The following is a 6,904-nucleotide window of genomic DNA, read 5'->3' on the forward strand; positions in this document are numbered from 1 at the left end:
AATATTTTTTATTTATTATAACAAAAAATAGTGTTTAAATTAATTTAATCAAACTTTGACTGTTCCAATACAGATATTTTTTTCTAATTGTCTTGCTGTTGTTTCCATAGAATACAATGTAATACTGTACTAGTTAAAAACAATTTATTTTAATTACGTTTATAGAATCAGAAAAAGGCCAAAATTGCGTCTGTTGAGGCAACTGCCCTGAAAACAGTTTTGGATGAAACTAAAGCAAATACGTCAAAGTCTTCTCTGCCCCAAGGCTGTATCACCACTGACATGGTCAGTGTGAGAAGAAAGTATTTGAAGTTAGCACAAACTGCAGAAAAGAAGTGCTCTGACTTGGAGGTTGCCTCTCTTAACAGAGCAAAGAGATGCACCGAGGAAGGAACTATCACCTACAAAGAATTAAACGTCAATCTGCAAAAGGCTCTGTTGTTAAAAAACATATTGCCGTCAAGTAAATACAGGTACTTGTTAATACAATTTTATGTACTGCTTTAAAACCCTCTTAGTGCCGTGGGCGGCATTAGAAACCATATGCGATATGCGTTGAAAACCCATAGTCGGCGATACACACCAAACGTACCTTCTGTGTTTGAGGGTGACAATCACTAACTTCTGCTTGTCTGAGGATTCTGGGATAGCTTTTTTTGAAAAGCTCATTAAATTTCGATTCAGAAATTTGCAACCACGATATATTTTTTTATCAGTTATTTTCCGTAAATTTATATTGAAAATCAATAATTTTTGTTTTCAATTACTGCTACACAATGGCCTATAATGCCGAGGAGACCCTTGGTCTTCTTTTGCTTGAAGACAGTTATGATGAGGAGTTATTTTATCGCGATCTCGAAGAGCAAGAATCAGATTCTGACGCGCCTGATAGAGACGATATTAGCGGCGACGATGAACCCGAAGACGACGGTGCACAAGGGCCTAGGTACAGAAGAAGATTCGAGGATTTAGAATGGAAAGATCGCGCTTATAATTATGCCTAGTTAGGTAAATATGTATTCTATATTATTATATTTACTTATTACGTTGACTATTTTGTGTTTTTATCTCAACTTGGTAATTTTCATTATGTTTCAAAAGTTTTATTTTTTGGTTGGCTTTATAAAAACAAAATAGATGTAGGCCTAACAATTATTTAGATTATTCATTATTTTTGTATATTTTCTATCTGTATTCCTATTTTTATTTTTGTATTATGTTATCTATATTATGTATGAGTAGGAATAAAAATGTTTTGCATTTCAAACATTACATTAGTGATTGTTTTTTTATATTTATTTATTGTGTATTTTTTAGGAGAATCTACTGAACAATCGGGGCCGAAGGTTCATGATGCAGAATCGTCAATCACAGAGATTTTCCTGCATTTCTTAGATAATGGGCTGCTGCATCATGTAGTGACGGATAAAGGTAGGTTAGATAGTTCAACTTTGAAAAATTGGAGAGAGACGGACATAAATGAGGTACGTGCGTTCATTGCTCTTATTTTAGGTCTTGGTTTTGACAGACGAGGAAGCTACGAGAGTCACTGGTCTACGAATTGGTTTCTGGACCAGCCTGGACTCCGGAGTATTATGTCCAGAAACCGTTTCATGCTGCTCCTCAGGTGTCTCCATCTGGCTGATGATGATGCTGCTCCTCCTCGAGATGACCCAACCTATGATCGAGGATTCAAAGTTTCATTTTTTATGTCCAGTCTTATTACGGGCGCATGCGGAACAATGCGGTGCGACAGAATTGGGATTCCACAGTCAATCAGGGTAAAAGTAAAAGATATGGCTGTTGGAGATACAGTATTTAAAAGAGATGGAAACAAGTTGTTTGCTACTTGGAAGGACAAGAGAAAGGTAACTATAATTTCTACTGTTCATAATTCTATGACTTTTGAGAAACAGGTAAAGCAGAAACATGGAGCAGAATTTTGACAGATCATCAAGCCATCGAGTTGTATACACAGTATATGGGTGGAGTGGACCGTGCTGACCGGCTGCTATGGACATACCTCAACATCCACAGAAGTCTCAAATGGTGGAAGAAGGTATTTTTTTATCTTTTGGAGTTTCCGTCCAGATGCGATTGTCAGGTCTGACAAGCTTCGTCTGGATCTAGCGAACTATCAACGTCGAGACCAGGAAGAAGGTCAACAGATCGACCACAGCGGCTAACTGAACGCCACCACCCTGCAGTGAACCCGAATAAGACGCCGGCAGGCAGGAGGTCTGAGCCTGACTGTGTCGTGTGCTCAAAGCGAGGGCCTGGTTGCAAAAGACACCAAACCAAACACATCTGTGTGTGAAAAGCCTATGTGTACTGTGCCATGCTTTGGCCGTTACCACAGCCTTCAGGATTACAAAGCAGATTGTACAAAGGAGTACCAGGAGAATAAAGGTTAGTGAGATGATGGTAAGTGGATTAGATTGTAAATAGTGTTGATTTATATTGTTTGATTATGTTCACAACTCGTATTGTTTCATAATATTTTGCAAATGTTTTCTGTAACATGTTTTCTTCATTTGTTGTACAACTCCTTTATTTTGACAACTCATTTTTTTTACAACTCGTATTGTTTCATAGTATTTTGGAAATGTTTTCTGTAATATGTTTTCTTTCGTTGAAGGGGCACATACAAACGTGCTTCCAATGTAATGGTAGCCAGACCAATGATGATCAATAAAAAATAAAATATATACAAACACACAAAAAAAAAGTGTTATTTGCAAAAAATTAAAAAAAAAAATTAAAAATATGAAATTTCATATTTTTCAATAATTATTGCTTATTATTGTATATGATCAATAATGTATTTTATAACAATAATATAATTATTATTTTGAAAAAAGTTATACAATTTGTGTCTTCCAACACACAACAAAATGTTTCATATTTTTCATAATTTTTAAATTCATAAATCATAAATTAGGTCCAGCCAAAAGTATATGAAATATTTACCAAAAGATAGGAAATTTTATAAGGAACATTTGTTTTTAGAAATGTTTTCCTCTAAAATGACTAGAAGTTTCTCAAAACTTGAAAAAACGAGACCACCTTTAAAAACATTGAAAAAATGTTGTTCCCAAAAAGAATCTGGTTGACACAGGAAGTCATTATCTGGAATTCGGCACTAAGAGGGTTTAAACAACCTACTTTATAAAAATGTTTATAAATTACACAGAACCAAAGTAATACTGTTTGTTTACAGGATAAATAAAATAATATTTTTTTACCTGGTTATTAGTTTTATTTACTATGTATGTTCAGTTCTGGTACAGTACGTAATGTAGTTTTACTTTTGACATTACTTTAGGTGAGATTAAAATTGATAATTGACCTCATTTAAACATGTGCATCATTTCAGTATGCTAAAAATTGCATGGCATTCTATACATTTAACTATCTGACTGATTTTGTATTTTTCGTTCCAAGTTCAACATCGACATTAGTGTTCAGTCAGAGATCTTAATCATGAGCAACCTGAACAAGCAGTTACTGTATGACACAGCCTTAAATGGCAGTCGTGACATATCAAGATGGAAATGTAAGTTCAGCATTATGTCTATATAGTTTTGTGTTATTTTCATGTTTCATTTGGGGCCCTCATGAGTGCATTGTTTAGTGGACAGATGACAGGTACTAATAAATCATTAATATAATTGTTTCTTTATTTTAGGTATATCTTGGCGGAGGCATACTTACAGTATGCCCATTGAAATGGGAGGCGATACAGGTATCCATGCGATGTTTGTAAAGACAACAGAATAACAGGATAAGCCCAGGGGTCATTTATGAATCAACTACTAAAATCAATAGACATATTTTTAATTTCTGTGTTGAAAACATTCCTGGTATCATTTTTTTTCATGTCACATATGAGGAAATCAAAGAATCTGTGGCTCGACTGAAATCTCGATTTTTTAAAGCCAAAACCATCAAAGACACCCTTCAACTGCACAGATTTGTACCACAAGAAGATGGTTCTCTTCTGGTATAAAACAAGTGCACAAAAAAACGAACCAAGGAAACTAAACGTAACAAGCTGCCCATCAACATCTAGAACAATTGCACCAAAAGTTCCACAATATGAAATTTCTCAGAATCATTTTGTGGCATGTTTGTATTATGGTGTGTGGTGGATTGAGATGGTGGATGAAATATCAGCTAAATTTGGTGACTACTTAATATCATTTATGCATCCTCCTGGTCTACAGCAGGTCTATTGGCCAGATAAAGTGTTGGATTGAAGAATCAAGTGTCCTATGTCTTATTGACGCCCCATCACTAATATCATTATCAAGTAGGATCAAAACAAGAAGAAGATTGATGCCATATTGTCTGCTTTCAACAGGAATTATATCTATTATCTATTATATCAAACACATTTGTGTAAAATATAACTGATTAAACATGTTAAACAAGTAGGAATTACAGTATATCAAAATAAGAAGAAGATGCCATATTGACTGCTTTGAGAGTTTTTTTACATAGAATTAGTTTGTAAACTGATTAAACATGTTAAACAAGTAGGAATTACAGTATATCAAAATAAGAAGAAGATGCCATATTGACTGCTTTGAGAGTTTTTTTTAAATAGAATTAGTTTGATGTGCAATTTTGAAAGCCTATAAAATAGAACTGGAACAAAAGACATCTTAGCTTTATCTAACATTTTAGACCCCATTTACACTTACAATTTAGGCCGGCCCTGGGTCGGCAATTGATAAGTGTAAATACTCTAAAAAGTTAGGCCGGCCCTGGGCCGGATGCAGATCTGGCCACCTCTCCAGGTAGGTTCAGGAGCGGCTTTTACGTTTTGGGCCGGCTTACGCAGTGAACCGTGAACAACGTTTGACCTTTTTATGAGGTTGTTGTTATGACGATCCGACATTCTCGGTACATACCTTCCTCCTTTTCGCGCGACAATTTGTTTTCTTCATCATTTATATAGTTAAATTTATTTGTACCAATTTTTATAAGATGTCTGAAAATCGTGGTTCCAATTGGACATACGAGGAGGTACTTGGGTTGCTCGGGATTTGGGCCGAGAAAAAAATACAGGCCCAAATGGACGGTAGCGTCCAAAACGCTGGCGTCTATTGAATTATTTCCGACAATCTGATGGGTGTGATGCTGTAGTTCAGACAAGATCGCATAACAGTCGTTGGCGATATTGAAGTAATGTTGCATCAGGTTTTAGTGGCACAGGAACATCAAAATTTGTTGAGGTTCTTATGGTGGCAACACGGTAATTTCAATGATGAGCCCAATCATTACCGAATGCTAGTTCACGTTTTCAGAGTGGCAACGTCTCCTGGCTGTGCCAACTATGGTTTTAAAAAGGTAGCAGACTTGTAAAAAAAAATGTATGGGATAATTGATATTGATAATTAAAGCTGTACAATATACAGTGAATGGAATGATTTGAATATGCTGGTGAAGTTAGACCCAGTCGTAGACAACGATGGATTGCTGCATGTAGTGGGTCGTTTATAGAAAACTAATCTACCGGAAGAAATTAAACATCCAGTAATCATCCCTGCAAAAGGTGATTTAACCCGATTAATAGTCAGTCATTAACATAACCAAGTGTACAGTACAGATAAAAACTACTGCAACTTTTGCCACGCGTAGGTAACGTAGTCTATGCGTGGCGGTTGCGTGGCGGTTGCGTGGCGTAGCATTCGTAGTGCGTATGCTACGCGCAGCATTTGTAGCCTACGCGTAGCATTCGTAGCCTATGTTGTGATCAACTGTGTGTGGGAATTCCCCAAACTCAACTGTGTACACGTACATCGTCGATGGCTAAGCAGGCTACGAAAAGTTCGAATAAATAGAAATGATACGATTGTTTCGCCAATACAATAATATCATCATTAAACATACTTGAAATTCAAATTTTTCTAAAGAAAATAGCAATTAAAAACTGCTCAAAGCATAGGCTAGATGCGAAAAGTCTTATTAACTAGGCCTACTGCTGACTGTACATTCACCATCGCCGACCAGTAGTGTACAACATTCATTGATGACGGACCGTTAATGACTACCTTCCATTATTAGTAATAGTATTAGTAGGCCTAAAATTACAAGTAAATTAATACAGTACGTCAGTATGTTTCATTTAAACAAAAAATATCCAGGCTTAAAACTGTCGTAACTGAAACTCCATTATTAGCTATTGTAACAGCAACCTACAACAGAGGATCGGTGGAGGGTCAAGTTACAGGTCATTTAGAACATCATCATCAGCAGCAGGAAAGGAGGATCGGAGGACACATAACAAGTGCCATTAAATGTTAAGTAGGACAACTGTCACCCACACGGTCACCAGATTACAATACAAAATAACGCCTTGCATATAGCACCCTCAAGGAATGATTGCATGTGTCTAACTAAATATAGTTTTTTCGATGGATTTTAAGTGATCAAAAGGCCATCTCTAAATACCTTATACAAGGTATAATAAATTGAGTTTTGACATAAATTAGATTTAATTGCCTAAAATGTTTTATCATTTAATTTTCATCAATTTTAATTTTGGTTAAAATTCATTTGGCTAATTTAAATTTTATTAAACAAAATTGAACTGAATTGATTAAATTGACTAAAAAAAAAATGTGCTAGCCAGCTTACCAGAAATGTGTACATCCTTTTCACCCAGACAGAGCGCTACTGTATTTTCGCGCCACCTGATGGAGTAAGCTGTCCGGGTACAGTATAGTCTCGTCATTTTAGAATAGACATTAATACTTTAGAAAAGTAAAAAAATCGAGCTACTAAACTTGTTTCGGAGATCTTCCAGCAGAATCAAGACTCCACAGACTTGGCCTCAGTAGTCTACATTACTATGATGTCTGAAATTCATTCTGTTAACACTAGAAGTCATCCATAA

The 6,904-nt window shown here is 35.7% G+C and overlaps 1 pseudogene; it reads left to right on the forward strand.

Annotated features, from left to right (window-relative positions):
• The first annotated feature begins 776 nt into the window (after positions 1–776).
• Positions 777–3,780, forward strand: LOC144835518 (uncharacterized; annotated as a pseudogene).
• Positions 3,781–6,904: the final 3,124 nt, after the last annotated feature.

This window comes from Antedon bifida, chromosome 2 (genome assembly GCF_963402885.1).
Source record: "Antedon bifida chromosome 2, ecAntBifi1.1, whole genome shotgun sequence".
NCBI lineage: Eukaryota > Metazoa > Echinodermata > Crinoidea > Comatulida > Antedonidae > Antedon > Antedon bifida.